Source organism: Ovis canadensis, chromosome 1 (genome assembly GCF_042477335.2).
Source record: "Ovis canadensis isolate MfBH-ARS-UI-01 breed Bighorn chromosome 1, ARS-UI_OviCan_v2, whole genome shotgun sequence".
Lineage (NCBI taxonomy): Eukaryota > Metazoa > Chordata > Mammalia > Artiodactyla > Bovidae > Ovis > Ovis canadensis.
In genome coordinates, this window is record NC_091245.1 from 34337086 (window position 1) to 34359515 (window position 22430).

Sequence of the window (22430 nt, forward strand, 5' to 3'; positions counted from 1 at the left end):
AAGCAACAAAGGACAGTGCTCAGTCCTGTCTATCACTACCTAGCTAGACAGAGCTAATAACAGAAGGGGGATTTTAACTGTCCTCAGGCCTAAAGGAGTGAGAGGAAGGACCAGTTATGCAACCAAAAGGTGTAGCCATATAGAGAGGGCCACTTTTCAGGAGCTGTGGGCTTCGGAGGAGTTCCATTAACCCACAGCCACCTGACACTGACGGAGCCGGGGGAGCCAATACCTGAACCTCGCTCTCCTCTCACTTCCTGATCTCCTACTGGTGGTTCCCACTGGCCAAATCCAGCTGAAAGCCAGAGCACAAGGGGGCCAACTGATGTTCTTTATAAGGTCAGCCTTCTGGGGCAGAGAGTCAGGTGAGATACGGGGAAAGTAGATCTGGATGGGCAAATGGAGACTGTCCAGCAGAACGCACTGAATCCAAATTCCCACTCTGAAATTGTTTCCGGTCAAATCAATATCCACAACACAGGGAAGAGTCTATTACAGTAGGTTTGAGCTGGATGAACTTCCCCTTCATATTTGTCACAACCTGTCATGGTTCTCCAGCGTCTAACAAAACGTAGACTCTAAGCAGGCTTTGAAGGTCCGCTATAATGGGACTTGGATCGTCTGGAGTCTTCCTCTCACTTGATATTGTGATTGATGTTGATGTTGTGAGCAAACTGGATTGCTCACCGTGGCAATCATGGAAGTCATAAGCCCTGTCATGACTCCATGCTTTGGCTGAACTGCTTCTGACAGCCCAGCAGGTCCTGGTCTCTTGCCATCGCCCCTGCTTTTCCAGCTCTTGGGGCACATCCCACTGCTCGCAGCTCCCTTATCATCTTAGGATCATTTTTCCTTTGCTTCTGCAGTTTGTGGCCTGCTTGTTATGATAGGATATACTCCATTCAACAAATATTTTGCTCCACAAACACTAAATACCCATTGAGCTCCTGGCCCTAAAAAAAAAAAGGAACTATGTGGGGTATTAGGACTGGTTTTTGCCCCTAAGAAGCTCATGTTCTTCCCAGGATTAGAACTCTCCTGTTACTTGGCAATCTTCCTTCTAGACTGTGGGTGTCTTGAGGGCAGGGTATCTGTTTAATTCTCTTTGTACTTCCAGTGCTTAGCAACTGTTTGGCACAGGAGTCCTTCAGAAAATGTGAAGCCATAGAAGAAACAAGGATGGAAAGAGGGAGGAAGGAAGGAAAAAAGAAATGAATTAATTTATTCCACAATGATTTGCTAAGTGCTTACAATGTACACTCAACATTCAGAAAACTAAGATCATGGCATCTGGTCCCATCACTTCATGGGAAATAGATGGGGAAAACAGTGGAAACAGTGTCAGACTTTATTTTTGGGGGCTCCAAAATCACTGCAGATGGTGATTGCAGCCATGAAATTAAAAGACGTTTTCTCCTTGGAAGGAAAATTATGACCAACCTAGATAGCATATTCAAAAGCAGAGACATTACTTTGCCAACAAAAGTCCGTCTAGTCTAGGCTATGGTTTTTCCAGTGGTCGTGTATGGATGTGAGAGTTGGACTGTGAAGAAAGCTGAGTGCTGAAGAATTGATGCTTTTGGTGTTGGAGAAGACTCTTGAGAGTCCCTAGGACTGCAAGGAGATCTAACCAGTCCATCCTGAAGGAGATCAGTCCTGGGTGTTCTTTGGAAGGACTGATGCTAAAGCTGAAACTCCAGTAATTTGGCCACCTCATGCGAAGAGTTGACTCATTGGAAAAGACCCTGATGCTGGGAGGGATTGGTGGCAGGAGGAGAAGGGGACAACAGAGGATGAGATGGCTAGATGGCATCACTGACTTGATGGACATGAGTTTGAGTAAACTCCAGGAGTTGGTGATGGACAGGGAGGCCTGGCGTGCTGCGATCCATGGGGTTGCAAAGAGTCGGACACAACTGAGTGACTGAACTGAACTGAACTACAATGTGCCGGGCCCTGATATACAATGAATAGTACAGGTTACACACAAGAAGGGTGTGTTGCTGTGTGTGTGTGTGTGAGCACACACATGTGCATGAAGTCTGAGCAATTGGTGATGAATGCCTGCAGAGTCCCGAGGAAAAATCAGAGGATGCTCTCTTGACTTCAGCTTTCTGAACTGAAGCTTTCATAATCCAGACGAGAGAAGAGAAGGGATCTGTTTCAATGTCCGACTGAGTGATTGAAGGATGGTGTGAGAAGACTCTTCAAACAGTTTCTGAAAGCAGGTGATTTTTTGCAAATGAGGGCTTGTCGGCATATGGTATTTGGATGATATAATTTCTTTAATTGAAAGTGTTATCTTAACCAGAGAGTTTTGCAAAACCCCAAAACAAAGACATCTGTTGCTGTTTTTGTTCTTTTCCCCAGCAAACAATCTGGTGGTGAAAAATAGGAATGACTAAATGGAACGCCAGGGAAACTTGTGGACATGAAAAACAAACCCCTACATCTTTAAAAGGGGGGCAATTAATCAAGGCACAAGGCAAGCAGCTTGTCACAAGAGCCTTCATGTGACATCTTGGGTCCTGAAGCTCTATTTCTTTATATAACAATAATTATCAAGAAAGAACCAAGGGGGTGGGTTTGTGGCAAATTTAATGCATTTCTCTGTTGTTTGGGGACCTTAACTGTCAGCTCTGTGCTGCTGATGCCTTGGCCTTGTCTCCAGGTGGAGGCCCTTTGATCCACTGGTCTCCTGGACATCTCTTCCTGATGCACCTCAAACTCAGGTGATCAAAACTGACCTCATCAATCCACCAGAACAGCTTCTCATAATTCTCCATTTTGGGGAGTGCCCCACCACTTATTCAGTCCCCCAGGACCTTCCCCCTCCTGGAGACCCACACAAGCCGAAATCAAGGCACATGGCTTCCCTTGGAAAGATCCTCCACTCTGCTCGCTTTTCCTCACCCCCACTACCACAGCATCCTTCCCTCAGATTGTTGCCATGGCCCTGCCTCGCTCCAGACCTGTATCTCACCCTGACCCCTGAATCAGTCAGGCTCATGGCAGGAGGCAGAACTTGTCTCACATGGTTCAACTGAAGAGACATAAACGAAGACGCAGAGAGGTGGGGGCAGGGTTAGTGTTACGAACAAGGAATATCGAGGCACCCAGAGACTAGGAAGTGCTGGAAGCTGTTACCACCTCTAGGACGGGAGAGACAAGGGAATAAATAAAGATGATGAAGCAAAGAGAGAACTAGAACCATGGAGGAAGGACTACTTGGTGGGAAATATCGGAAAGGCTATGCGGCAGCAGGGAGGGAACGGGGAAGAAATCAGGTGATGACTGCTTCCTCTGCCCTGCCTGCTGGAGCTTACTTCCCACTGTTTGAACACAGAAGTCCAGTTCCAGGGGGTGCAGAAGGTGCAGTCAGCAGAGGTCCGTCTCCTGGGGCACAGAGCTGCAGAGAAGGGCTGAGGTTGGGCCTGGGAATATGGAAGAGAAGGACTGTGGATGCATAGCCTCTCCCCTCTTATCTGTTCTACACTCTGATATCCATGTGCTCATTCTAAGACCCTGGTGATGACTCTTCTTGAACTGAACCACCTTTTCTTCTAGAGTCGTTTGCTTCCAATTCAGTCCACACACACAGCATTCAGCATCACACTAGTGACTGGGAGTCACATCTAATTCATGTAACCTGTCACTCTTGGTCTCTTCTCTGAGACCACTAATCTCATGCTCTGCTGTGAAACCATCCTGTCCTTCAAACCCTCTCTTTAGCCCCTCTCCCACTCCCCCACCCTCACCAGTTTTGAACCACTTTCAAAACTCTCCAAAGCTCCTTAAATTGACACTGAACATTCCTTTGACCCTTTCTGACCTCCCTAGTCCTGTTTCTTACCACTCCTGGTCCTTACTCAATACAGTAGCTCTATTGTATTGCTCCTAAATACACCATGTTGGCCCACATCTCCATGCCTTAGTAAATGTTCCCCTCTTTCCCTGGAATACCCTCTTCTTCCTGTCCAAACGTGCTCAATACCTGCCTGGGAAACTGCAAGTCTTCCAAACCTAGTTTAGATGTCACCTCCTCCAGGAAGACTTCTCTAACTGTCCCACTCGCCTTCCTGAATTAATCACACCTGCCTTAGAGCAACCTTCATTATATCTATTTTTGCACTGTTGATACACTTGTGGATTGTTTTTAAACCTATCTGTAACTCCCAGCCAGACTGGCAGCTCCTTGAAGGCAAAGACTGTATATCATGCATCTTTGCATCCCAGCTGATCGCCATAGTGCTTGGAACTTTAAAACTGTTCAGTAAACATTTAAGGAAGAAAAGAAAACAAGAGAAGGAAGGAGGGAAGAGGGAGGAAGAAGGAAATCATTTTAGCACCTCAAAGCCTTTTCAAGTACATTACCTCATCTGATCTTCACAAACAGTTTAAATGCTGGGGTAGGAATGTCTGGGTTTCCCTAGTGGCTCAGTGGTAAAGAGTCCACCTGCAATGCAGGAGATGTGGGTTCACTCCCTGGGTGGGGAAGATCCCCTGGAGAAGGAAATGGCAACCTACTCCAGTATTCTTGCCTGGGAAATACCATGGACAGAGGAACCTGGTGGGCTACAGTCCATGGAGTTGCAAAAGAGTCAGACACAACTTAGGGACTAAACAACAGGAATGGTTACCTAGGATAGGCACTAAGTCTCAGAAGAGATGGGAGGAGGCAGCAGTGAGAAGAGCTGAGAATTGGGAATCAGCAAATCGGATTTGAGCTCCAGGTCTCTAACTTATGGGATATGAGTTCTTTTCTGAACTAAAAGCTTCTCTCTGAGTCTTTGCTTCATCTTTGCAAATTGGGCATAATAATGATTTTTACCTCCCAGAGCTGTGGGCGAGCCAATGTGTGAAGATGTTTCATGCACTACACAGGGACAGACAAATAAAAGGGATATTAGGACCACTTTTCAGCATGCACTGCCATTTTTAGTAGTTCTGATTGACTGATTGACATCTTCCCAGCTGTCCTACCTTTTATGCCCAAACGAACAGAAGACTCTTCCCACAGTGGGAAAGTTTCTCCTTGGATTTTCAGAGTTGTAATGGAAGCCCCAGAACACACCTGGAGACCACCTAGACCAGTCATTTGTCTGAAAATACTAAGGTCACCCACTACCAGCTTCTGTGACAAGGGGACACAGGTTTTGCACACAAGTGGCCACTCACTGTAGTACAGTGGCCCCTTCCATCTTTGGAAGACTCTGGTTGTCAGAAACTTCTTCCTTTGAGCAAAATCTGTCTCTCTATAGTTTTCTCATACTGTCTGTGGTTCTAGGCTTTGGGGCCAGCCAGGAGAGGTCTATCTATGCTCATTCCAAGGGACTGTCTCTTCTGAAATGAAGGTAACTCTGTTGTCCTCTAAATTGTTTCTAAGCCAAGTATTTCTCATCCTTCAGATGTTCTTCATCATAGAGTCTTTGAAACCTTTATTAGTCTGAGGGTCTTATCAGAATTTTTCTGTCTGCTAGTAATTCCTCATTCAGACCTGTACCAAATCACTTGATTGCTTCTCTTAAGGATATCAACACCACAGCAAGCTGCTGTATGTCTAAAACAATAACTCCATGTATGGGGGAGGGGCTCCTATGTCCAGATGGAATAACTGAGGTTCTGTGAAGTGCCTGCTTGCCCAACTTCATGTAGATGGTAAACAGTAATGTAGGGCTTATATCCAAAGCCATCTGGCTTCCAGAGCCCTATGTTTTCTATTTCCAGTTATACCTTCTCTTGCTCCAGTCAAGAGATGGAAAAAAGAACAGAAGTGTTCACTGGTTGATCTCCCCCACTGAAGAGCAGTCTCCTTCATGAGAAGATGTGATGGGGCTGGTTCCTAATCATCAACAGAGCCTTCCATATAAGAAGCACTTGAAAAGTGATGATCTCATCATCATCATTATTAAATGCGTTCCAAAGCTTGCCAATTGATAAATTTTCCAAGTGATTCTGAGATCTCCATGTAATATATAAGGAAGAATTTTGGAATCATGTTACTCAAACATGTTACTCGAAGTGTGATCTGTGTACTGTTATCAGTTGGGTGTCAATCTGCAAACTCTTATGGGTCCCTGATGAGATCAGTACAGAAACTGAGAGCAAATTGAGAAATATTACAGAAATTTGGCATCCCTATGGCATAAAATTATGTGATTTTGTATTTCACAAAAGATTGAGACTAAAAACCTGGTCCGTCACCATAGACATTCTGAGAAGCAGGGACGCAACCCATTTACCCAATGATTGGTTCTATTAGGTTGGCCAATGATTGGTTCTATTGGGTTGGCCACAGAGTTTGTTTGGGTTTTTCCATAAGATGTTATAGAAAGACCCAAACAAACTTTATGGCCAGCACAGTAGTTCCTTTGTAGAAGGACTTGAACTTCATGTGGATAGTAGAATCAGTTTAGCTCAGCTTGGCAAAACGCCAGCCACACTCACCTACTGTGTGTTGTGTAGTGTACCAGGGGCTGTGGGAAATGCAGGGATGAGCAAGGTGTTGGGTCTTCCACACGTAGCACTCAGCTCGACTGTGAACACAGAATAGATGCTCAGGAAATTTTGTTGAATTCAAGCTTTACTTGAATGTCATTTGCAATCCTGCAGGCTACCAGAAGCGGGGCTATCTTCAGGACTCCTTAAACCTGGTGGAGAATCCCTGAACACGTGGCCTACAGTGGTGAGTTGTAAGCAACACAAAGTAGGCTTCCCTTTTGTGGATCTCCAAGTGTTTTGCAGAAAAGGAGAGACCGAGACCCCCAGTATTTAACCATGTACTTGCTTGGGCTGTTTTGTTCTCTTCCTGGTAGTCATATCTTGCCAATGGGGCTGCTTACTTTTGGAAAGTAGAGGCTACATCTTAAGACCACATTGTCTCAAATTCAAAGACATACTTTTCCTTTCAAATTTCATTTTTTTCTGAAATCTGTATGGATCTTACAGTTGATATGTACATATTACATAATCTCTCTTTCCTTCTCTTCAACCTGAAAGTTATTATATTAGCAATGTTTCTTTAAATCAATGTTATCTTAGAATTGAGAAATACTGTAATTCTATATGTGAGAGAATACAGGTATTAGCTAACCTTGTTGTGGTAATCATTTTGCAATATATGTGTATGAAATCATTACACTGTATACTTTAAACATACACATGGTATGTGTCAATATCTTAATAAATCTGGAAAAGGAAAAAAAAAGAAATACTGAATTTCATGGTACTCAAATCACTCTCAGCACCTTGCTGGACATATGTAGAATGCTCCATAAATAGCCCCTGGTTGGTTTATTACCTTCTGTTTTTAGAAACATAATTTGGAGTCATCTTAAAGCAGTATCTTTGCTGTTTTTGTTTAGTGGCTAAGTTGTATCTGATTCTTTGAGACCCCGTGGACTGTAGCCCACCAGGCTCTTCTGTCCATGGGATTCTCCAGGCAGGAATATTGAAGTAGGTTGCCATTTCCTTCTCCAGGGGACCTTTCTGACCCATGGATCAAACAAAAGTCTCCATCATTGCAGGCAGATTCTTTACCACTGAGCCACCTGGGAATCCCTACAGTCGAAATATATATTTGTTTACTAATTTAGCCCTAGGAGCAATCCTTTCTCACTAGTAGCTTTATTCCTGCTCTATGGATGAGGAAACTGAGGCTCAGAGGGAGAAGCTATGGTTTGAGCAGGGCCAACAACAGGTTGGAGAAGGCAATGGCACCCCACTCCGGTATTCTTGCCTGGAAAATCCTATGGACGGAGGAGCCTTGTAGGCTGTAGTCCATGGGGTCGCTAGGAGTCGGATACGACTGAGCGACTTCACTTTCACTTTTCACTTTCATGCATTGGAGAAGGAAATGGCAACCCACTCCAGTGGGTTCTTGCCTGGAGAATCCCAGGGACGGGGGAGCCTGGTGGGCTGCCATCTATGGGGTCGCACAGAGTCGAACATGACTGAAGTGACTTAGCAGCAGTAGCAGCAGCAACAACAGGTCATTTGCTGAACTGAGAGTCCGTGCCCTTTCCACTGTTCCAAGCTGGTCATCTGTGTGCCTTGCAAAGCCTGATTCAAAAAGTACTCTTTCAGAAAGATGTCTTTGATTCCTTTCCCCAGGTGCTGGTGACCTTTATCTTCTCTATACCTCTCTAACACTCTTCCTGTATCCAGCTAATAGCCTTAGTGCTTTATGCCTTACATTACAATATTTTATGCACGTCCTGGTTCCCGCCATTAGATACCAGTTCCTTGGGAGGCAACTAAGAGGCCAGCCTCTGCTAGGAGATGTTAGCACCTTTCCACAGATTTTATATTTCCTCTACAAAACATAATTTAAGGCATAACTCTGTCTAGGTGGCTTGTCTGTGATGGTAAGATGGGATTCTGGTTCCAACTGAGATTCTATCAGTCTACGTGTCCTGAAGTGATTTAGTTTTATTTATTTATTTTTTTAAGCTTTAAAATAACACAACTTACTCTCTGACAGTTGTGAAGGTCAAAAATCCAAAATAATTCTTAAGGGGTTAAAATCAAGGTGAAAGGAGAGCTACTTACTTCTGGAGGCCCTAGGGAGAGATCCATTCCTTGCTGGAAGATTCTAGAAGCAGCCAGCATTTCTTGGCTCCTGACTGCATCATGGAGTGATTTAGTTTTAAATTCAGCCTGCCTCAATATGATTGTTTGTTTCCTGGAAGTAATGGGGGCTTCCTATAAGGAGTGAGGATTGGGGGCTGTAAGTATAAGATATACAAATTTCTTCTCAGTATAACAAAATGATATCACTAACAGTAATAAAAGTCAATGTTTCTGTAGCATTTTATAAATTAAAAACCACTTCCCATCTGTTACGTTGTTTCATTCTCATAATCACCTTATAGGGTAAGTAGCCCTATACCCATAAAGGGAAACTGAAGCCAAGAGTTCTCCAAGGCCCCCACTGACAGCTGGTGAGTGGCAGAGCCAAAGCTAGAAAGCAGTCCTCAATCTCCAGACTCACACTGCTTTTAACAATACAATAAAGGCTACTGTGGCAATGGTTATTCTTGTAACAGTACGCTGTTATCGTTTAGTCACTCAGTTGTGTCTGACTCTTTGATACCCCATGGGCTGTAGCCTGCCAGGCTCCTCTGTCCATGGGCTTTCCCAGGCAAGAATACTGGAATTCTTGGTTGCCGTTTCCTCCTTCGGGGATCTTTCTGACCCAGGAATCAAACCCATGTCTCCTGCATTGGCAGGTGGATTCTTTACCACTGAGCCGGTTGGGAAGCCCAATTATATTAATACATGGATTTATATACATTACTATATACACTATGTACTCTAGTTTTGCTTTCAAATTAATTAATTCTAGTTTTTACAGTTTCTTTTCTACTTCCCATCACTCTTTCTCTAATGTGGAGGACTCATTAAGAACAACACTTTGGTAAAAATGTTTACAAGTTTCATCTTCTTATTTAAAAATAGTAAATTATCTACATAGAGTTTTAGCATTCTAAAATATAATACTTTTGGTTATTTTTAAAAATTGCTATTTTTATGAGCAGTGAGCTTGTTACTATATGTCTTCACTGTTCTGTTAATTTTATCAATAAGAAATTATTATTATTTTTTTACCTTTTGCCATCTGGAAATTGCTTTCTCTAATTTTTAATGTCTCTTGCTTTTTCTTTATGTTTATCTGACTTACATGGTTACATACTTATTATTTTAAACTTTTCATGACAGTTTATATACCAGTCTATTATATAAAAATATCACCATTTTTTGTTTTAAAATCTAATCAGAGAGTTTTTATCTTTACAAGCTTTTTTTCTGTTTATTCATGTATGCTTTATAGCTCCTTTAGCATCCTGGTTAATACGGGGTTTATAAGAGCTTCATGTCTTTTTCAATTCCAACTTTCATGAAATCTTATTTTATTACCTCCAACCTCCTCATCTACTCTTCCCTTTGTTTCCAAATCTCTGCATATTTCCCCAAGGAAACCAGCAGATTGGATATATCAACAATTCAGTGATATATTTATATAAGGGTAGTACTTCTCAGACTTTTGTATATAAGAAACATTTAAAAATAGTATATTTATGGATACCAAAGGACCTTATAAATATCATGTGCATTTGAATGAAAACAGAGGAATAATAAGTTTTCTGGATGATCTATTTGTTGTAAGAAATGATCACATTTTATCCATATGTTCAATGTACAATAAACATTGAATAATATCAGAAATATATGGTGCTTTTATAAGAAATATATGTAACAAAGACCAACAATCATCCAAAAGGCAGTATACATGAGCTGATCCGAGCTGATTCAAGCTCTCTATGCGTCATGCTGCCATGGAATGTTCCAGGTCTGTGCGTCCACCAGGCATTCTAATTAGGGTGTGCTATTTCTCCATTTCTTCTGCCCAGACCAGATTATGCTTTAATATAGTAGAATCATATACTGTATTAAAGAATACACACACACACTTTTCTTACATATATGCGAACAACAACAACAAATGTGTTACATTACATTTTAGAAAAAAAATCCCAAGGTTTTTTTTTTTTTTTACCCTTTATTGATTACTTTTTCAGGACAGCAATTATTACATGGATCTCAAGATTTCACAGAAAATAATTTGGGAAAACTTACCTTAGGAAAAACTAGGTTGTAATCATTCTGGAAAAGAGAAGACCATGGTGTGCTGATAAATGTGAAGACGACATTATTCATCCATCTAGTAACTCATTCTTATGACAGACACTTATGAAGCACTTTCTCTCAGTCAGACGCTGTGCTCAGCTACTACAACTAAGATGCTGAACAAGCCATACTCCTGGCCCTTATGAAGATCACTGTCTCAAGTGAGTGGTCATAGGAAGGTGTGATGGGTGCCCTAGTAGCAGGATAAAGCAAGCACGGAGAGGGCGGCTCACCTGACTGGGGTGCAAGAAGGCAGTCGTATAGGAAGACTGGATGGCTGAGGAGGCGTTTCCTGTTGGTTTTACATATTCATTTATGATGTGTTTGTTTGAGTGTGTCTGGTCTTAGTTGCAGCATGTCAGCCCTTCATTGCTGGCAGCTGGCTTCTCTGTAGTTGGGGCACATGTGCTTAGTTGCATGTGGCATATGGGATCTCAGTTCCCTAAACAGGGATCGAACACATGTCTCCTGTGTTGAAAGGCAGATTCTTAACCACTGGACGATCAGGGAAGTCTCAGAAAAGAGTTTCATGGGAGGGAACACCGGGGCCACCACTCAAGCCCAGAGAGAAAGGTCCTCTAGCTGTGCGTAGTCTGCGGGGACACACCTAGCTGTCCATGGACCAGGGAGCGCATGATCTCAGTGGTAGTGTGAGCAAAAGCCCCTCTCTGCTGAGCATCAGTGTCGGGTCCCAAACTTATATTCTTAGAGGAGTTTCAAGAATTTGGGATGTGGTGGGTCCCAGGGGCCTCAGGAGATGATGATGGACAGTATTGGTGATTTCTATTCATTAAACATCAAATATAGTTGAAAGGGGCTGTCCAGTGGCTAGAGGGTGCTATTCAATGGCGGTATATTGTCTCAGATGCTAGTTGGGGGTTGACCCAAATGAGGTGAGAAATCACAGCTGCCTAAGATCCTTTATACCAAGGCTAGATGTCTTTTCTAAGCCTTATAGATTGAATACTAGTAGATCTTTAGCTCATAGAAATGGCCTAATGATTATGTCCACGTGATTCTAAGTCCTCTAAAAAGAAATTCACAATGTGATCTTAGACAGTTCATCTCTCTGGGTGCTAGTTTCACTGTCTATAATTTGAGAATCACAAACAGGATCAGGGATGACAAATGCATGCCTGGTGTGTTATTATTCTGCATTCACGCATCCAGGACCGATATCCTTAATCGATTGCTACACACCCTCTGGCTGCATCCAAACATGGACGCAGACTCCGTTTCAGCACTGCTCCACATGTCACTGTCAGATAAACCCTCATGTTTCCCCTGGAATCTGATGTTACTTTTGGTTCTAACATTTTGTTTTTAAGGAATGTAGGTAACTGTTCAGTGCATGTTCAGTCTGTATGTGAACAAAGAAAAGTTAAACCATCATGGCATGTTGAAGTCCTGGGGGTAAGAATGATTTCAGTTTCTGTACATTCAACAGGAATAAGAAGCAGCATGTACTTGTCTATTTGTTTGCTTGAAATTGTACTGTACAACTGTGGGACATTTTTGACACCCTTGGCCCCCGAAGTGTGCCTGGTGTTTGCTGACAGTTTTGCATTTCTGAGATCTAAATTTTTCAGAGTTGAGGGGCTGCTTGCCATTTAAAGAAAGGTTGTGGTGATTCCATCCAATAGACAACTCTTGTGTATTACAGGTAAGTACCCTGTGATTTTCCTGTGGTGCTTTTCAGGTCTGTTCTTCTTAGATGGAACATACTGAGTACTAGCTGAATTAAGTGAGTTCTTCACTGAGCACAGGAAATTTGGGGGTTTTCACCTTTTGGTTTTATAAAATAATTTTTAAAAGGTTTAAAATCCAGAAATATTAACCTTTGGTAATGATGTTGGAGGTGTGGTAAACTGGTATTTGTGTCTGAGTGTTCAAAACCTCCCTTCTGCATAGAGATTGAGTTGCTCCCTGTCCTGCAGACTAATCCAAGCTTAGAACATTCTCCCAGCCACAGCAACTCCGCTGAGCTGGGAGAAGTGAATTGGTCCAGTCCCATAGCAGGAAATGCCTAGCCTACTTGAGCCCTATAATACATACTAAGTGTCCCCTAAAGAGTTACTTCCAGGTTCTAGGAAGAATCCCAAAGGTGAAAGAAATTTGGGGAAAAAAAATAGAAGGAATCTTTTTCCTTCACCTTTTGGCATCATCCTGCTCTTCTGATATCAACATCCTTCTCCCAGAGCCTAGCTTATTCCAACTCTCTAGGGGAAACATGGTCTTGTCCACAGGGAGCTTAAAATCTTCAGGGAAAGTCAGCTCTATTTGACGAAACTGTGCAGTCATTTGTTCACTTAACATGTGTCTCATGTTGACCTCCTATGTTCCAGGTATAGAGGAGATGATGGTGTCGCCTTCTCTGCTGTCAGGAAGATCGGCCTAGGGGAGGAAGTAAGCCAGTGAAGCAGGTGGTGCTGCAGTGGCCGAGGGTTACAGTGCAACTGGAACACAGGGGGCCGGATATGGCCCATCCCTAGGAGGGGATGGCCTTGTGATTGGCCAAGACACCTGGGAGATGCTGACCACCTGAGTCTGACAGACTAGCAGGAGCTGGCTACTGTAGGGATAGAGAAACCAAAATGCACATGTAGAGATCACAAATGTTAGGGCTCATCTCTAGTCTTTGGAGAAGGCGATGGCACCGACTCCAGTACTCTTGCCTGGAAAATCCCATGGACGAAGGAGCCTGGTAGGCTGCAGTCCATGGGGTCGCTAACAGTTGGACACAACTGAACGACTTCACTTTCACTTTTCACTTTCATGCATTGGAGAAGGAAATGGCAACCCACTGCAGTGTTCTTGCCTGGAGAATCCCAGGGACAGAGGAGCCTGGTAGGAGGCCGTCTATGGGGTCGAACAGAGTCGGACACGACTGAAACGACTTAGCAGCAGCAGTCTCTAGTCTTAAGAAACTTTCCATCTTCTAAGAGCAAGACTAGACTTCATTGCTGAGTTCAGCTGGGTCAACAGACTTTTATGGAGTTTTTGTTATGTACAGCAGTGAAAAACTGCTAAATGAGAACACTAAGGTGGCTCAGACGGTAAAGTGTCTGTCTGCAATGCAGGAGACCCGGGTTTGAGCCCTGGGTTGGGAAGATCCCCTGGAGAAGGAAATGGCAATCCACTCCAGTACTATTGCCTGGAAAATCCCATGGACAGAGGAACCTGGCAGGCTGCAGTCTATGGGGTTGCAAAGAGTCAGATACGACTGAGCGACTTCACTTCAAATGGTGTCTGACTAGGTGCCCATTCTAGGGATAACATTATATTCTAAATGGTGGGAAACAGACCATGTGTGGTTGGACATACTTTGCTCTGAAGATGCAGGTCATTCAGCTGTTCAGAAGATGTGGCCAAGGTCGTATGATCTACTGGGATCATCCCATGATGGAATTCTAACCCAGCTAGGGTGACCAATTTTAGGACAGCATTCCTGCACTGAGTTCACCTTTCCCACCTGTACATGTTTCTGTGGCTCCAGGAGTCACATTGTATGAAAGGTATTTATTTGAGAGTCTGCATCTGCAGAAGTGAGTTCTTTGCTTCATCTGGCACCTAGTGAGAGACAAGGGCAAGTGGATTGAATAGGGAAAAGTCAGAAAGTGCAAAGGGTTTTAAGGACACATGCCGGCTTCCCTGGAGGCTCAGTGGTGAAGAACCCACCTGTCAACGCAAGAGATACAGGCACGATCCCTGATCTGGGAAGATCTCACATGCCGCAGAGCAACGCAGCCCATGAGCCACAACTATTAGGCTGTGCCCAAGAGCCCAGAAGCAGCAGCTATTGAGCCCATGTGCCGCAACCACTGCCCATGCACCCTGGAGCCTGTGCTTGGCAACAAGAGAAGCCAGCACAGTGAGAAGAATGCACATGGCAGCTAGAGCGTAGACCCTGCTGTCTGCAGCTGAGAAAGACCTACGCAGCAGTGAAGACCCAGGAGAGCCAAAAATCAATCAATCAATAAATAAACCGTTTCCTCTCTTTACAACACAACTACAACAATAACACATGCTAACCCTGGTTTTGGTAGCCATCATAGTCAACAAAATAGTCCAAAATGCAGTACTTGGATGCAATCTCAAAAACGACAGAATGATCTCTGTTCATTTCCAAGGCAAACCATTCAGTATCACAATAATCCAATGCCCTATGCCCCAACCAGTAACACTGAAGAAGCTGAAGTTGAACGGTTCTATGAAGACCTACAAGACCTTCTAGAACTAACATCCTGGAAAGATGTCCTTTTCATTATAGGAGACTGGAATGCAAAAGTAAGGAAGTCAAGAGATACCGGGAGTAACAGGCCAATTTGGCCTTGGAATACAAAACGAAGCAGGGCAAAGGCTAACAGAGTTTGCCAACAGATTGCACTGGTCACAGCAAACACCCTCTTCCAGGAACACAAGAGAAGATTCTACACATGGACGTCACTAGATGGTCAATAGTGAAGTTGCTCAGTCATGTCCGACTCTTTGTGACCCCATGGACTGTAGCCTACCAGGCTCCTCTGTCCATGGGATTCTCCAGGCAATAGTACTGGAGTGGATTGCCATTCCCTTCTCTAGGGGATCTTCCCTACCCAGCGATCAAACCCAGGTCTCCCGCATTGGAGTCAGATGCTTTACCGTCTGAGCCGCAAGGGAAAGAGCCAATAGATGGTCAATACCTAAATCAAATTGATTATATTCTTTGCAGCCAAAGATGGAGAAGCTCTATAGAGTCAGCAAAAACAACACTAGAGCTGACTGTGGCTCATATCATGAACTCCTTATTGCCAAATTCAGACTTAAATTGAAGAAAGTAGGGAAGACTACCAGACCACTCAGGTATGACCTAAATCAAATCCCTTATGATTATACAGTGGAAGTGACAAGCCTTTGACTGTGTGGATCACAAAAAACTGTGGAAAATTCTGAAAGAGATGGGAATACCAGACCACCTGACCTGCATCCTGAGAAATCTGCATACAGGTCAAGGAGCGAGTTAGAACTGGACATGGAACTACAGACTGGTTCCAAATCAGGACAAATCAGTTCCAAATCAGTCAAGGCTGCATATTGTCACCCTGCTTATTTAACTTACATTCAGAGTGCATTATGCAAAATTCCAGGCTGAATGAAGCACAAGCTGGAATCAAGATTTCCAGGAGAAATATCAATAACCTCAGCTATGCAGATGACACCACCCTTATGGCAGAAACTGAAGAGGAACTAAAGAGCCTGTTGATGAAAGTGAAAGAGGAGAGTGAAAAAGTTGGCTTAAAATTCAACATTCAGAAAACCAAGACCATGGCATCTGGTCCAATCACTTCATGGCAAATGGGAAAGAATGGAAACAGTGTCAGACTTTATATTTTGGGGCTCAAAAATCACTGCAGATGGTGACAGCAGCCATGAAATTAAAAGATGCTTGCTCCTTGGAAGAAAAGCTATGACCAATCTAGACAGCATATTAAAAAGCAGAGACATTACTTTGACAACAAAGGTCCCTAGTCAAAGCTATGGTTTTTCCTGTAATCATGTATGGATGTGAGAGTTGGACTATAACGAAACCTGAGTGCCGAAGAATTGATGCTTTTGAACTGTGGTGTTGGAGAAAATTCTTGAGAGTTCCTTGGATTGCAAGGAGATCCAACCCAGTCCATCCTAAAGGAAATCAGTCCTGAATATTCATTGGAAGGACTGATGCTGAGAAAGATTGAAGGCAGGAGAAGAAGGGGTCCACAGAGGATGAGATGGTTGGATGGCATCACTGACTCAATGAATATGAGTTTGAGTAAGCTCTGGGAGTTGGTGATGGACAGGGAAGCCTGGCGTACTGCAGTCCATGAGGTTGCAAAGAGTCAGACACGACTGAGTGATTGAACTGAACCCTGATTTTTATACAAAGTTTAGCCTTCCTTCTTGATCCAAACAACAGTGATCATAAAAGCCAACAGCAATAACAAAAACATCTAAAGCAACAAAAAGCAACAAAAGTAATTCATTCCTAATGTTGAATTAGGTCAGCCTTTTGAAGCAGCTAAGCATCTCCTTGGAGAACTGTATCATGTTGGTCCCTGAATTCTTGCATCAAGCACCTGGCATCTGGAGAGGACCAAACTGTGCTGGATGTCGACCAAACCATGAGTGTGGAAGTTAGGGGCACAATGACACAAGCTCTGGAAGTGCTTGACAGATTTGAGAGACATTTATTGAGCATTTACTATGAGCTACATATTAGAGAGTTAAAAACAGCATATGTTTTGGTTGGCAAAAAACTCATTTTTTCAAGGGTGCTAGAATTTATTGATGGTCTATGGTATGTGGATGCATTCCTATATCTGTTTGCTTTTGTAAGGATCCTAGCAACATATTTTAAAAACGCTTATTTATTTATTTGACTGCGGCACGTGGGATCTGGGCTGAGTCCCGAGGGACCTTTTGTTGTAGTGCATGGACTCCCCAGTTGTGGTGCGTGGGCTCAGTAGCTGTAGCACACAGGCTTAGCTGGACCACAGCACGTGGGATCTTAGTTCCAGGACTAGGGATTGAACCTTCGTCCTCTTCATTCCAAGATAAGTTCTTAACTGCTGGACCACCAGGGAAGTCCCAAGATCCTAACAACTTACGTAAGAGAAGATGGTGATGAAAGGTGAACTCCCAGGGTGTATATAGGGGCAAAGACTCTTACTTTTGACCTTTACTTTTCCCCCACCAACAGTAGCAGTTGGGAGTGACTGCAGACGGAGCCTGAGAGAGGTGAAGAGCACCAGATCCTTGGGCTTTCAGAGGTGCTATCTCCCTTCAAGCTCACAGAATTCCCACTTCAGAGATGGAGACACTGAACCTCCCTGAGATTGGGAGACTGGCCCGGAGTCACTTTGCTTCAAAAACGATATAACACTGATCATAGGTTGGTCTTTGTTTAACCTTCCGTCTTCTATCCTGATGAAGACATAATGGCCCCTCTGCTCCTCTCTCTGGGGGAAACCAGGCCCTTCATTTTCACTGCCCTACCTGTTCAGAGTGCAGCAGTGACCACCACCCCAGGAGCTCAGCACCTCTGAGTTTCTGCTCAATAGCTGTATGGCTTTGAGAAAGTCACTCAATATTCTGGCTCAGAGTCACTTCATTATAAAACAGGAATGGTGCTACCCAGATTCAGATCTTGATTCTGTCGCCTTCTGGCTTTGTTTCCTTGGACTTCAGTTTCCTTGTCTGTGAAACAGGGTGAAATCGTATCAGGTAGGTAACATGAGCTAAAGCACACGAAAGTGACCTGACAAACCCCTAGCGCCTAGTTGGCACTCGTTAACTGCATTTCTCCCGTTTTAGGCAACCTGGCTTTCAAAGAACTCACCAGAACTTACAGGAAACATTTAGGCTAAGGGTGTCTCTGTTTTCACCTCCCTCTCATTCTGTCCCTCCCCTAACGTCGCCACTCTTAATGTCTTTGTTTCTTATCTCCATTGTAGGTCTCAGCGCGGTTGACTGGGGAGGGGACAGAGCAAAGCTGTAAAGAGAAGTCTTGAGGTAGTGGGGCCCCTGGGAGGGAGAAGGGGCACGTCTTATTCTGTTTGTACAGGTGCATTGTAATGCTGCCTGTGGTGTGAACATTTTCCACTTCATTACTCCTGGCCTCGACCCAGGCCCCGTCTGCTCCCCTGGCCCCTGCCTTGGTTTAATTTCAGTGGTTCCTGGCCTTTGGAAGCCAGCAGTCACAGAAAGGAAAACAAATGAGGTCGCTATAAACATTTCTGCACATTGCCCAACTTGGGCAGATGGGTACATTCATAGAGCAGGAGAGGGGGCCGGCTTGGCTGTACCCCCATCAAAGCACCTCAATCCCCAAGAGCTTCTGAGTGCTAAGCTCTGTCTTTCTAACTGGAGTTGGCTTAGGTTTAAGGTATAAACATGGGCCATAACAGATACCCAAATGCCCAGGACACTGTTGGTGGAGTCTCTAAGAGACGATTGAACAGAATGAATAATAACTAATATTTATTGAGCACTTACTATGTGCTAGATGCTGTCCTAATCACTTTGGATGAATTTTAGAGTGAGGCTGTTGTTCAGTTGCCAAATTGTGTCTGACTCTTTGCAACCCCTTGGAGCCTGCAGCATGCCAGGCTCCTCAGTCCTCCACTGTCTCCCATCCTGTTATTATTCTAATTTTTCGCAGATGAGGAAACTGAGGCACATAATATGATTCATAGATAGCAGAGGTAGCTTTTGTCCTTGATAGTCTGACTTCAGAATCTGCACAGTTAAGTGCTGTCCTATGGTGCCTTCTAACAAATTCTATACGCTTCTGTTTTGATGATGAGAAACCTTGAGGTATGAATTATACAGGTACAGAATGATATCACGTGGACCCATTGATTCCCACGATTGGATTGGACCATAGGTGATAAAACCTGATGGTGCTAGGTTTCTCCTCATCCGTACTCTGCTTACATATTTCCATTGATGGGATGCTCACTACTGTATGAGGCATCCCATTTCATTACATGACTGTTTAACTCAATGGCAGTGCTGATGACTCTGTACAAAATGCAACTTTTTCCTAATCATGTTGATTATCTATAAAAGAACTAATTCATGCAACTGTGCCTAGCAGAGTGCCTAGAACGCTGTGGGCACTCAATAAATCTTTATTCCTTTCCCCCTTTTGCCTTTGTCATTTGCAAATTAAAAAGGAAGATATTGTTTATTTACTATATATACTATCAGGAAAGTATATTTGTAAAATAATATGAAGCTCATGCCTCATGTGAAAGGTTTAGTAGGGCAGGAAGATCCAGTTCTCACCTTCTCTCTTTTTATTTCTCCTTCCTTTCCCAAGTAGTTGGTGAATACACATATACTAATCATTTGCTAGTCATGGGGCTGCAGAACAGAAAAATATCAATCACCTCAGATATGCAGATGATACCACCCTTATGGCTTAAAGTGAATAAGAACTAAAGAACCTCTTGATAAAAGTGAAAGAAGAGAGTGAAAAAGCTGGCTTAAAACTCAGCATTCAAAAAACTAAGATCATGATATCCAGTCCCATCACTTCATGGCAAATAAGTGGGGAAACAGTGGAAAGAGTAACAGACTTTATTTTTTGGGCTCCAAAATCACTGCAGATGGTGACTGCAGCCATGGAATTAAAAGATACTTGCTCCTTGGAAGAAAAGCTATGACCAACCTAGACAGCATATTAAAAAGCAGAGACATTACTTTGCCAACAAAGGTCCATCTAGTCAAAGCTATGGTTTTTCCAGTAGTCATGTATGGATGTGAGAGTTGGACCATAAAAAAGGCCGAGCACCAAAGAATTGATGCTTTTGAACTGTGGTGTTGGAGAAGACTCTTGAGAGTCCCTTGGACTGCAAGGAGATCCAACGAGTCCATCCTAAAGGAAATCAGTCCTGAATATTCATTGGAAGGACTGATGCTGAAGCTGAAATTCCAATACTTTGGCCACCTAATGCAAAGAGCCACTTTATTAGAAAAGACCCTGATGCTGGGAAAGATTGAGGGCGAGAGGAGAAGGGGACAACAGAGTAAGAGATGGTTGGATGGCATCAACGACTCAGTGGACATGAGTGAGCAAGCTCCAGGAGATGGTGAAGGACAGGGAAGCCTGGTGTGCTGCAGTCCATGGGATCACAAAGAGTTCTACACCACTGAGTGACTGACTTCTATCTACCCTGGGAGCCAGCCATATAAATAACCTGAAATCAGAAGTGTGTAGAAATGCTAGGGAAAGTCAGCAGTAGGACTGGCCATCTCATGATGTTCATCAAGGCAGTGTCTCCAAGACCCAGTGGCAATATTTTTTCATCTCCTGGAAAACTCACTCTATGTAATTGAAAGAAATGTTTGCATTTTAAAGCAATTTAAAACTATCCCCAAACATTTAATTTTGTGAATTGGGGGGGGGGGCATGTTATTATAGTAGAAGACACACCAGGGGTTGAAACTGATCCTATCTCTCTCATCTTCTCAAGGACATTGTCATCTGTCCCTCTCCAGCAGGCTGTAACAGTAACAATCTGTGAAGGCAACCATCTTTAAAAAGAAGCCTTCCATTGATCTCAATTCTCTGTTCCTCTTTTTTAAAAAATTTTTTGAACTTTTAATTTTGTATTGGGGAATAGCCTATTAACAATGTTGTGATAGTTATAGTTTCAGGTGAACAGTGAAGGGAATCCAACCGGACATACACATGTATGCATTCTCCCCCACACTCCCCTCATCCAGGCTGCCGCATAACATTGAACAGAGTTCCCTGTGCTATACAGCAGGTCTTTGTTGGTTATCCATTTTAAATAAAGCAGTGTGTACATGAGCTTCCCAAACTCCCTAACTGTCCCCTCCCACCAGCATCCGTAAGTTCATTTTCTAAGTCTGTGAGTCAACATGGATGGACCTAGAGAGTGTAATACTGAGTGAAGTAAGTCAGGGAAGGAGAAGCATTGTATGGTGTCCCTTATATGTGGAACAGTAAAGGACCTGCTTGCAGTGCAGGAGACCTGGATTCTGGGAGATCCCTGGGTCGGGAAGATCCTCTGGAGAAGGGAATGGCTACCCACTCCAGTATTCTTGCCTGCAGAATCCCCACGGACAGAGGCTGGCTACAGTCTATGGGGCTGCAATGAGTTGGACACGACTGAAGGACTAAGACTGCTAACACCCTAGAAAGAAATGATGCAAATGATACTTACAAAACAGAAGGAGACTCTGTTCCTCTTTCCAGACACACTCCCCAAAGAGGCGAATCTACTCTCAGTCTCCACGTGCTCTCCTATATTCTCTCTTGAACCCACTCAGTCAGGCTTTTGCGCTCACCACATCACTGAGACATTGTCAGTGCCACGATCTGCCATTTCCAGAGAGGGGCAATTGTGCCAAATTGGAAGGTCCTCACCCTAACCCATCACCAGTTTGACCTTGCGGGTCACTCTTTTCTTGAAACACTTTCTTCACTAAGGCTGGAATCTTTGGATTTTCCTCCTTAAGGGAACTCTTCTGCACAGTTTTCCCCCTGGTCCCTTCCTCTAGCCTTTGGAATACTCCATGGTCGGTCCTCTCCTCTAGCTCCTCTCATTCCCTTGAGGATTTCAATCCCGAAAGTGAAAGAAAGAAAGAAAAGTGAAGTTGCTCAGTCATGTCCAACTCTTTGCGACCTCATCCATGGACTGTAGCCTATCAAGCTCCTCCATCCATGGGATTTTTCAGGCAAGAGTACTGGATTGGGTTGCCATTTCCTTCTCCAGGGGATCTTCCCGAACCAGGGATTGAACCTGGGTCTCCCACATTGTAGGCAGACGCTTTTACCGTCTGAGCCAGATTATTTTCAGTCCAAACTGATGGCTTTGAATAACATGTGTTCTGAACTGTTAGTCACTCAATCGTGTCCAACTCTTTGTGACCCCATGGACTGTAGCCTGCCAGGCTCCTCCGTCCATGGAATTCTCCAGGCAAAAATACTGGAATGGGTAGCCATTCTCTTCTCCAGGGGGTCTTTCTGACCCAGGGATCAAACCCAGATCTCCTGCATTGAAGTTGGATTTTTTACTATCTGAGGGCTTCCCTGCTGGCTCAGCTGGTAAAGAATCCACCTGCAATGCTGGAGACCTGGGTTCGATCCCTGGGTTGGGAAGATCCCCTGGAGAAGGGAATGGCTACCCACTCCAGTATTCTAGCCAGGAGAATTCCATAGACTGTGTGGTCTATGGGATTGCAAAGGA

At 43.8% G+C, this 22430-nt stretch overlaps 2 long non-coding RNA genes across 2 annotated transcripts in view; both read left to right on the plus strand.

Annotated features, from left to right (window-relative positions):
• LOC138441778 (uncharacterized) overlaps window positions 1-7211 on the plus strand; it is a 94364-nt gene extending 87153 nt beyond the window's left edge. The window contains exon 4 of the long non-coding RNA XR_011257432.1: window positions 6613-7211. This is a non-coding gene — a long non-coding RNA (uncharacterized lncRNA). The remainder of the gene's footprint in view (window positions 1-6612) is intronic.
• Window positions 7212-15341: 8130 nt separating this feature from the next.
• LOC138441785 (uncharacterized) lies at window positions 15342-20585 on the plus strand. The gene is made up of 3 exons (XR_011257433.1): window positions 15342-17005; window positions 17408-17599; window positions 18162-20585. It is a non-coding gene; the product is annotated as an uncharacterized lncRNA (long non-coding RNA).
• Window positions 20586-22430: the final 1845 nt, after the last annotated feature.